The 11,329-nt window shown below is 42.3% G+C and overlaps 1 pseudogene across 1 annotated transcript; it reads right to left on the bottom strand.

The window, feature by feature from the left end:
• Nucleotides 1–6,345: 6,345 nt before the first annotated feature.
• LOC123443431 lies at nucleotides 6,346–10,324 on the bottom strand (annotated as a pseudogene). Its single transcript, XR_006630658.1, has 5 exons — nucleotides 10,156–10,324; nucleotides 8,532–8,983; nucleotides 8,007–8,041; nucleotides 6,938–7,881; nucleotides 6,346–6,836 (listed from the first exon to the last, which is right to left on the bottom strand). The product of XR_006630658.1 is annotated as an uncharacterized LOC123443431 (transcript).
• Between the last annotated feature and the right edge of the window lie 1,005 nt (nucleotides 10,325–11,329).

Genomic DNA, 11,329 nt, shown 5'->3' with positions numbered 1-11,329 from the left:
TTTCCAAACTCTGAAAAAGATGAATGGAGATACTCTAACTATCGCTAGACGCGATACAATGATTGTTGGTACTCGACGTGCCATATTCACCCTCCCAAGTGGTACACAAGTGACGAACGAGGATGCTTTATTGTATCCCGACTCATCACGTACCCTGATCAGTTATCGAGATATCCGTAAGAATGGTTTTCATATTGAAACCCGTGAAGACAACAAAGAGGAGTATCTACTCTTTACTAAAGATCATGGATATGGCAAAAAGGTACATGAGAAAATTCCTTCTCTCTCGTCTGGTTTGTACTATATACATCAAACCCGTGGAACATGTTGCATACAAAGTAATTTTTCAGAATGTTGACGCATTCCAAACTTGGCATGATCGCCGGGGCCATCCCGGAATCAGGATGATGAGAAAAATTACTAGCAATTCCATTGGTCATAATTTGCTTGAGTCGAAATTTCCTCGATCTTCTGATTTTGTGTGCACATCTTGTGCCACAGGAAATCTAATTTTGAGGCCCTCGCATCTCAAAATACAAGTTGAACCACTTCAGTTCCTTGAACGTATTCAAGGAGACATTTGTGGCCCCATTCAACCATTATCTGGACCTTTCAGATATTTCATGGTTCTGATTGACGCATCTACACGATGGTCACATGTGTGTCTTCTATCCACACGGAACCATGCATTTGCTAAGATAATGAGGCAAGTCATTCAGTTGCAAGCCCATTATCCTGAAAGTCGAATTAAGTCAATTCGAATGGACAACGTTGTAGAATTCTCCTCACGTGCTTTCAATGATTATTGCATGGCTTTGGGGATTGAAGTTCAGCACTCTGTCCCATATGTCCATACACAAAATCGTTTAGCTGAAGCATTGATTAAGAGGATTAAACTCATTACAAGACCTTTGTTGATGAATTGCAACTTGCCAACCTCTTGTTGGGGTCACGCTGTTTTACACGCAGCTGACTTGATGCAATTGAGGTCAACTACATATCACAGTTCTTCCCCTCTGGAATTGGTACGTGGAAATCCTCCTAGCATTTCCCATCTACGTAAGTTCAAATGTGTTGCATACATCTCGATCTCACTACCACAACGGACATCCATGGGCCCACACAGAAAGTTGGGGATCTATGTGGGGTACAAATCGATGTCGATTATTAAGTACCTGGAACCCCTTACCGGGGATCTGTTCACACCCCGTCACGTTGATTGTATATTCAATGAGGAACATTTTCCCGGCATTAGGGGGAGATTTCAAGTACCAGAAAGAATTCCCGGAAATTGATTGGAATGCTCATGTTATTTCATCCTCTGATCCACGTACCCACGAGACCGAACTTCAAGTTCGAAAGATCATTAATTTGTAACATCTTGCAAATAATCTGCCAGATTCATTTACTTATCTGAAAGGTGTTACAAAATCCTTAAATCTAGTCAGAAACGCGCTAGAAAGGGTGGAGGTACCAATCAAAAACACTCAACTCCCCATTCCTAAAAAGAGGGGGAGTAGTATGGCCTTTGACCTAGAGCTAGCTTCTAGCAAGCAGCAAAGGAAATCGAGGAGAAAATCCTCGGAGTCAGTAAATGCAGATCAACTAAACGTTGACAAACACTTGATGGGTAGTATACACCCAGTGGAAGGGGAACCTCCACAACCCAGCTCCGGTGTGCACAAACTGGCTGAAACATCGGAACACTCAGACTCAATCGTATTGGGAAATCACGAAGAGTCTCTAGGGGTGCAGGAAATTTCCATCAACTATGTTGATTCTAGAGAATCATTTGACCGTAAGACTACGACTGACGACATATATTTTGCTGAAAAGATTGCAGATACCCTTCTCACTGATCATGATCCAAGGTCTATCATTGAGTGCCAAAAATGCTCTAACTGGCCTAAATGGAAGGATGCAATCCAAGCAGAGATTGCCTCGCTTAACAAAAGAAAGGTATTCACTGAATCAATACCTACACCTCCCAATGTTTTACATGTGGGATTCAAATGGGTTTTTCTCCGGAAACAGAATGAGAACAATGAGGTGGTGAGATATAAAGCAAGGCACGTAGCACAAGGTTTCACGTAGAAACCCGACATTGATTTCAATGAAACATACTCTCCAGTAATGAGTGGAACTACTTCCCGATATCTTATATCTATGGCAGTGCAAAATCGTCTATCCATGAAGTTGATGGATGTCATGACCGCATATCTTTACGGGTCACTAGATTCGGACATATATATGAAGGTTCCTAACGGAATCTCTGTCCCGAATAACAGTGCAAAACGCAACATGTATAGTGTAAAGTTGAATAAGTCATTATATGTCTTAAGACAGTCGGGACGGATGTGGTACAACCGACTAAGTGAGTTCCTTCTTCAGAAAGGTTACTCCAATAGTGATGATTTCCCATGTGTCTTCATCAAGAAGTCCTCTACAGGATTTTGCATCATTTTTGTGTATGTTTATGATCTCAACATCATTGGTAGCACACCGGACATTGATGAAGCACGCAATCATCTAAAGATGGAATTTCAAATGAAGGATTTGGGTAAAACCAAATTTTGCTCAGGTATTCAACTTTAGCACCTCCCTCAGGAATCATGGTACACGAAGCTCCGAATATCCAGAAAATATTGGAGAAATTCAATATGGATAAATCATATACATCTAAAACTCCTATGGTGGTTCGATCTCTAGACGTAGAGAAAGATCCGTTTAGACCAAGGGACGATAGAGAAGAGGTGTTGGGACCTGAAGTTCCATATCTCAGTGCCGTTGGAGCGCTTATGTATCTTGCAAATTGCACAAGACCTGATATTGCATTTGCACTGAATCTACTTGCTAGACATAGCGCAGCTCCCGCCAAACGTCATTGGTCTGGAGTGAAGAATATCTATCAATATCTCCAAGGCACAAAGGATTTCGGCCTATTTTCCCAATTGTAGAGAAATCAATACTCTTATTTGATTGGATATGCAGATGTCGTTATTTGTGTGGTCCCCATAATGCCATATCTCAGACCAGCTTTGTGTTCCTACATGGTGGTACTGCTATATCATGGAAGTCTTCAAAACAGACTCTGGTGGCAACATCTACCAATCATTCTGAAATAATTTCATTATTTGAAGCATCATGTGAATGTGTATGGCTTCGCAGAATGATAAACCACATACAACAGTCATGTGCAATTGGTTCGATAGAATCACCCACCATTATCTATGAGGATAATGTGGCCTGTGTTGCACAGATGCAAACAGGGTACATCAAGAGTAATATCAGTACGCATATTTCTCCTAAATGGTTTTCGCCATAATCTTCAGAAAAGCGGGGAAATAAGCATCCTACAAGTCAAATCATGCGAGAGTCTTGCTGATTTATTTACCAAGTCTCTACCAAGTTCTACATTCCAAAAATATGTTCATGGAATTGGTATGCGACGACTTAGGGACTTGCAGGCGTCACGGAGAGTCTCTTCTTGAGATATCCTTGTTTAAGACATCATATTATGCCATCTCTTTATGAGTTTATGTTACAGGTTCTCATCGAAGGTTTCATGAAAGAACTTTTGGAGAATAATTCTTTTGAGATGATGACAATGCCTGGACAATCATGAGATGATTCTACATGGTCAAGCGTAGATTAGGGGGAGTGTTGTGATTAATTAGCACATGTAATTAGTGGGGAATCTCCCCTTGCCCAACCGTCATGCGGTTGTTCCCGCAACGGGCGGCTCTCTCTCCCGTCCCTGGAACCGACGCATCTTCTCGGATCGTCGCGTCTCTCCAGATCATATAAATTGTACTTTTCAATAATCAATCAACGAGAGTTTTCATTCTTACTTCTTACAGACACGAGGGGCGCAGTCGTGACGCTTCCGACTACGAGTGTCGTACCACGTGGATCGCCGCGTGTCACAGGGTGTGAGGGACCACTTGCATTGACCCTCTTGACCATTCGGCTGCAACAGGTGTTGCCCACTTCATCCCCTGGGTATTGACTTTTTTATATGTTAAATGTATTTTTGAATCATTTAATAAAAAATGTAGAATCTTGAAGCTTTGCCAACACATTTCCTTAGCATTTTGAGGGGGTCCACATTCACATCCCATTACCATACGTATAATGAACTTTCTTGAAATATTGTTTGAGTAGCCATTAGTTTAATGATATATATGTTGTTATAAATTATAAAAACCATGCGGGGATTAGTTGTACTTTTAGTCTCCTTGAGAATCAAACATGGCCTTCACAAATGTCGCGCACTAAGGATAGATACCATCTACAAGCTAGTACCCATGTTGTAGGTGTGCTTGTTGACGGTATAGTTGCATGGTGGAGCTTTCCCATCACAAAGTCTCTTGAACAAGGGAGATCTTTGAAGCACATTGATGTCATTGCATGAACCTGGCGTGGCAAGGAAAGCATGCCAAATCCATAAATTTTTGGATGTGAGTGCTTCAGGTATAATGGTAGTTTCTTTGATGTGACCCTGATATTGCCCATGCAAAGCTTTTGGGCAGTTCTTCTGTTGCCAATGCATGAAATCAATTGAACCTAACATACTCGGGAATCCTCTTGATGCTCCAATTATCAACCATTTTTGTCCTCCACAGTTGGCTCTCTCAGGTATTGTGGTCCAAACACCATCACCACAATACGTGAAAATTACACTGTGGTCGCGAGAACCATTTAAGTATCAATTGCATATGCGAGTTTACCGCACGCAAGCATCGTGAGATTAGCCGTGCATTTATATAGAGGAGAGAAGAAGATTTGTCCGCAATAATCCTTCCTCATCTTGAAGTTGTCATCAGCCTCCTCCATGGCATTCACGCAAGAACAATTTTATGCTCATCCAGAAGCGATGTTGAAAGAAACTTTCAGGCTATGTTGGCTCCGAAGTGAATTGGTCCGTGTTAAGAAGTCGTGCACCATAAATCTTGTCCTGGGGAATCACTCTTTGGCCCTTTATGGAACCCTTGAAGTTCAAGACGAGCTCCTCTGCCTTCCCCATCTCCTCTTGGATACTCATCATCATCGTTTCAACATCTTCATCGTTTGAATCCAATGAGGGGATGAACTCGTAGAACATGATTTGTCAAGGTCAGAGGTTCCATAGCCATCAGTGCATAACGAATCCAACGACGATCTAGAAGTAATGACCAAAAAAAATAGAAAATCGGCTCAAACATTTTCATCAAACACGTAAAGCGTGAGGTGTATAGATGGATGGGTTGGACATACGAGGGCGGCTCCCAGTGGCGATGACCTTGATCAATTGTGGCATGGTCGACGTCGATGTGGATTTGGACCTCTGGTGGCGAAGCCCTGGGTTGCGGATGACGGCACAACAACCATGATGACGAAGCTTCAGTGGCGGTTGTGCGGACGAGGCCAAAAGAGAAGAGAAGAAGGGCTAGTCAGGCAAGAAAGGAGCATATGTGGGCGAATGGACACTGGACCTAGCAGTCAGTCCTACGTGGCGGGTGTGCCCGAGCAGCCCCATATATGGGAGTGTATGTGGGCTACCGGTCAGCCCGGGTGTTTGGGCCAGATTTGCTAGCCGTGGTTGGGTGGTAATTTCGCATCCGGTCGGTAATGCAGAGCTTCAACATTTACGAAGCCATCACGGACAACGACGCTAGCCTCTCACAAAGAAAAAATCGCATTAGTGAGACAGTAAAACGTTAAACCTGAGTTTGATCTCTAAGGGGCTATGGTACCACCACCCTGCTAAACATTCAATCATTGGTTGGTCTCAGCACCAGCATATTTGATATTATCAATTATACCAAATGAACTAAGTTTGTGATGCTCGGATTATAGTAGTACTCCAGAATGCATGTCAACATCAACCGGTAGTCCGACGAAGAGGCGAGATAGCTCAAGGCAGTGTTTCAAACAAATGACACATGGATCGCATGCAAAATGTCAGAACTTGCTTAAGGTGCCATTCCTTAAGCCACTGCTTTCTTTTTCACGGTCTGAAATGTACTCCCTCAGTCTTTTTAAAGGTTCATACTTTAAAATGTTGATTCACTGATTTTACTCCGTATGTAGACCCTTAATGAAATCTTTTAAAAGGCTTATATTTCTTATATTTAGGAATGGAGGGAGTATTAGCAAGTATTGATGAGGCTCCACAACAGATTCTGTCATCATGAACATTTTGCCACTAAGAAACTTGAGAATTTTGATTTCAGCATTAGCATATCCACTACTAACATCTAATACTCGTTCTATAAATGCATTGAAAGATTTATCTAAATCTAAATCAGCTAATCCGACAGATGTAAATACCACCGATGCACCAGGGCACATCAAAGAAAAACATTCAAGACAATAATCCTCAGATTAACCATTCAGCACTTGGTTCCACTTGCACATCTTGTAAAATCTACTAGTACATTTGAATCGCCAGATGAGCTATAATATTTGAACTCCTGCTTCTTTCAGTCTGAAATCCTTCTGAGCTATAGTCCCAAAATACTCATGTTCCTGTGAAGAGAACTATCTGGATGCTAGTATCCAAATTATGCATACTAACTGGCAAATAATGATTACAAAAGAAAATGGAAAGATAACAATATAGCATAGCAGATTTAAACCTTTAAATCCGCCCTGGGAGACTATTCCCATTTTCTATTCTATTACATTGCCTAGGAATAAAGTTAGACCGCAACAATCCTCAGTTGCAGGTATAAGAAGATTTCTAGTCTCACTAGATTTGTTCAGCACAAAGTGTGCTTTAATGAATAGTACCGAAACATAAAAATATGTAGCTTCACTTCTATCCTTGCTCGCTCACACCATGAAATGATTTCCTAAGGAAAAGATAAAGATAGATAAGACACTATTATTTCCATATGAGAAGAGCCATCAACATTTAATTTACAGAATAAGAAACACATACGAAGATGCTAACCACGTTGATGATGTGTAGCCGGCTATTCTCTCCAGTGTCTTGCCCAGAAGCTTTTCTTTCCTGTTGGCTCACTCCCTAGGAGTGATCTTGGCGGTCGAGAACCAATTGAAAAATGCCTCTTTAAAAATGGTCGACGAAATGAATCCTTCATGCTAGAACTTGTGCCTAACCTGGGTTCCCTCATACTTCTCTTCTTGTGCTTAGAGCTCCTATCTATATCAGTATCTGACATCACATTTTTAGATTTCCTGCTCTTACTCTTTGAGTCCAGCTTACAAATAGCTTTGCTGCACCTTTCTCACCATGGGTGCATACAGGACATGGAGGATCATATTTCTCACTCTCTGAAGTAGTACTATCCAAACAGTTTGCATGGTATGCATGACCACAGAATAGAACAGCTACTACTCCCAGATCATGAGAACTCCATGTAGACCGTTCCTTCAATAGCTTTGAACAGAGCTTGCATATCCCCTCGTCAGGAGAGAGAACAGTTGCATGTGAATCATTTGATCTAGCTATTTTACTGCTGATGGAGCCAAAGAGCTCACTTTCAACTGACCACCTCTCTCTTTGAGATGAGGCCACTAAGTCAGAAATGTGCGAGTTGACCACCCATCCGATGATCCCCCATGTTGTGATCCTCCTCCAAATGGATCATTACTGCAGGTCGAGAGCATTGAACTCGACGGCCTTCCTCCTGCATAGCTACTCTCACTGAAGGACTTGAGAGATGGGATCTTGCTGTCCGAGATCTGTCTACATAGTTGATGTCCAGGTGATCGACGTGCTTTCCTCATTGAGAATGAGTCCACGTGAAGAGAATGACACCTAGAGGATGAAGGATCTGATCTGGATACTATGGGTGGCGTTGAAGGAAGGGATTTTGATGTCTTGATGTCTGAAGCAACATTTACCATATGTGATGATTTGCAGGACTTTGCCTACACAAAAAAAATAGTGATTGGTGAAGGAAATAACCATAAGTAACTGTTCTAATTTTAGATGGCAATTGGAAAATAAGAGTGCTAAGTTAGGAAATATAGCTGCAATACTCAATAATGCATACCTCAGGAAGTGAATTGCTCGCTGTAGATTGAACGGCTGAAAAGATGAAACAGATGGTGAAAAACTGCTCGGTATCAGTGAAAATTTTGCTTATTTCTTTAGTGAAGTTTGAATTTTGATACCTAATAGAACTTATATTCTTTTAGTTACTAATTTAATTGACATGATAAATATCCAGTGAAAAAAGAATGTAAGCACATTTTTTTTTCAAAACGGAGGCAAAAGTTTTGCCTCATCGATTAGTTAAGAAGAAGAGAATTGCCCAGTTAATGTAAGCACATTTGGACTCAAGTGAGATAAGACAAAGTGAGGCACGGATTAAAAAAAATGACTCGTTGTGAGTTATTCATGTAATATTTACACCGCTATAACCAGCTTCATTTTGTGGTCCTAAATATATACACCATGCAATCACCAACTATCCAGACCATAAATATGAAATCCCAGATGGAAAAAAAGGAAACCACATAAAGCAGCAGAGATAATAAAGGTGAAATCACAGAACACCATTTATTTAAAACTATACCTTGAGAACCAGCTTTAGAATGTTTGGATGCTTCATCTTCTTGTCAGGTTTTTGCCATTTGACCCGCGGAGTACATCAGAAAGATTGTCCTCATTGGGATGGCCTTCGGTTGGTGCAATGGAACCACTCTTTAGTTCTGGCCGAACGTTTCCACTACTGTGATTGGAAAACAGTGCAGCGTTTTCCATTATATCCTCTATGTGTGTGCGGTTGTCCCCACCGGAAGCTCCATGACGGCGAGTGTCTTGTCCTGTATGCCAAAACTTCAACTGAAGCTACTGATGGCTCAGGCCTCTGCTTGCAGCTATGCAACAATTAGCCCCCATATTGATTGTGGAAACAAATCAATGTCCCTTACTATCTTGACTTATATACAACCAAATCTTCAGAATTCATCCATGCGATGAAAAATTGGATATCACAAATAGCATATTCACCCTCCCGAGTTGAAACTGCAAAATAATGACAGACTTCAAAGAAATGAAGAAACATGGGGCATTCTAAGTTGTACTAGAGGCATCAAGAGACTCCAGATCTAAAAGAAGAAAGCAATCTTAGCAAGAACGATAAGCATCAAGAGCAGGCTTGTTTACGAGGATGCAGGACCAATGTAGTTTATTTAAAGTTTATTTAACTTTACGAGGATGCTTTAGCTTCGACTAACTACCACCAGTCAATTCCGCTTTGGAGCCACCCCTGACTCTACCATCATTATAGGGGGGTGGGGTTCGAGACAAAGAAAGATCAAAGCAGCAGAGTTACAGAAATGATACAGTTTCATACATATAAATGAAGGGATTTACAACCAAAGATCAAGTGTCTTTTCTAGACATCTCAACAGATATAGCTCACTTAAGTTTGGGTGATTAAATGATTATATTCAGAACCTTTTGAACATACAAACATCCTCAAGTTGCCACTAAGCTATTAACTTTACCTGGGAGCAAGCTAATAAATTTACCTAGCACAATCTTATACAAGATTGATAGAAAAAGACGCTTGCTTATAATTTTGGCAGCAGTATGCTAGGAAGGCCAACAACTTTCAAGGGAAATAGGTACCACTGGCAAGATATTCCAAAACCTGTGCACACTCAAAGAGAACTTATCCCTTGTGTGCAATGCCAGAGCATCTCGTACTTATGTGTATGTGAAATCAAGAATTCAGGAAGCACGAGGCTGAACGACACGTACAATATCTTTCTTGGGTATCAGGTTAAATCACACCGGCAAATAAGAACAGAAGAATCTTCTGAAAAATTGATGGTTATTATGACTGCATTTCGCAACAATAATAAACCGGGGATGAACATACCAGCTGAGACCAACAATGTAAGAGATAGACCTGTGTGAGTACAATTCATTTTGAAGTACGTAAAATAAACTCAATCTATCTGTTTGAATGTAACAATCTGCAGTTTCCGTCAAAAATTAACCAACTCTTACGATGTGAATTATGGGAAATATTTTATCCTACCAGTAATTCAGACTGCAGATAAGATAGGCCTGGGTGCAAAATTGTCTCCGCCTAAGGTCGTCGATTCTTCGCCAAAAAAAAAAAGTCACCTAATTCCCCAATTATTTCCCCATGGGCCAAAATCGAGTCCACGGTTCCCAGAAATTACCTCGAACCTATGGGGAAATTTAGCCCCAACCGGAAGCTGTGGCAGGCACAAAATCGACCAACCACGGGCGCAGCTCCACCGACACGGACCACGGCGGAGGCAATCCAGAGGTCCAGGCCAGATCCCACGACGTCGTCGCCGTCGCCGTCCGCGGGTGTTTCGCGGGGATTGGTTGGGGGGGGGGGGGGGGGGGTGGGGGGGGGGGGGCTAGGGTTACGGCCGTGCGACGCGTAGGGGGAATAGGAGGAGGAGCAGAGGAGAGAGAGAGGGGGGGGGGGTATGTGACGGAGTGGGTACGAAGACTGGTGGGAAATGGTTTATTTCCGTTCCGGGGTGCTGCTAGGTGGAAACTCTTCGGCCACCCGAGCTCGTACACATACTACTACACCCGGCGGTGTCGCGGGGAAGCCGTGTTTGCTCTTGGTCCACGTTGCGTGGGCCCATGCTTAGCGGAGCCGGTCCCGCCTACATCGACAGTGGAGTCCTCGGTGCCGGAGATGCTGTGGTACGCGTGGTGCGATTCTGTTCGTAGACGTTTCCAGGAAGCAAATCGAGCTCTCACTCGCTCCCGCTGACTCGTCATGTCACGTGGCGCATGTCGGCCGTAGCATACGATCAGGACACGTACATTAGTACAGACGCATGGTGTCTGACTACATCCATACACGTCATTTATAGACTTCATTAGAAATAAATCGTACAACAGGCTGTCTATTATGCTAGCTAATACTCTAACCGTAGGTGCCTATCCAGCCCATGATGTGCGCTCGATCCGTGCGTGTGACTAGCGACAGACTCGGTACAATGGAAAACAAGCCGTTTGTAAACAGCGATTTACACGGCAATAGATCGTTGATATTTCTGCAGATAGGCTAGACCGGTTTCTCCTTTCTCTCTTCCCAACGTTATTTATTTCCTGACGTGGCTTTCATTACAGACAGCTGACTGTATAGCGTTGTACATGCCCTCAGACATAGACGGAATCGTCGGCCTGGCACGCAGCCTGTTGGCCCTGTTTAGATACTCTAACTTGGTTAGAGATTAATTTTAAATTAACTCTAACTAAAGTAAAAGGAAAAGTAGTTTTTTTAGATCTCACCTGATTCTAACCTAAATAAACAACTTTTGAATGGGTTAGTTCTTTTGTATGTGCTAAATGCATCTGTTTTGCGGT

This window comes from Hordeum vulgare, chromosome 3H (genome assembly GCF_904849725.1).
Source record: "Hordeum vulgare subsp. vulgare chromosome 3H, MorexV3_pseudomolecules_assembly, whole genome shotgun sequence".
NCBI lineage: Eukaryota > Viridiplantae > Streptophyta > Magnoliopsida > Poales > Poaceae > Hordeum > Hordeum vulgare.
This window is presented reverse-complemented; position numbering and strand designations above follow the sequence as displayed.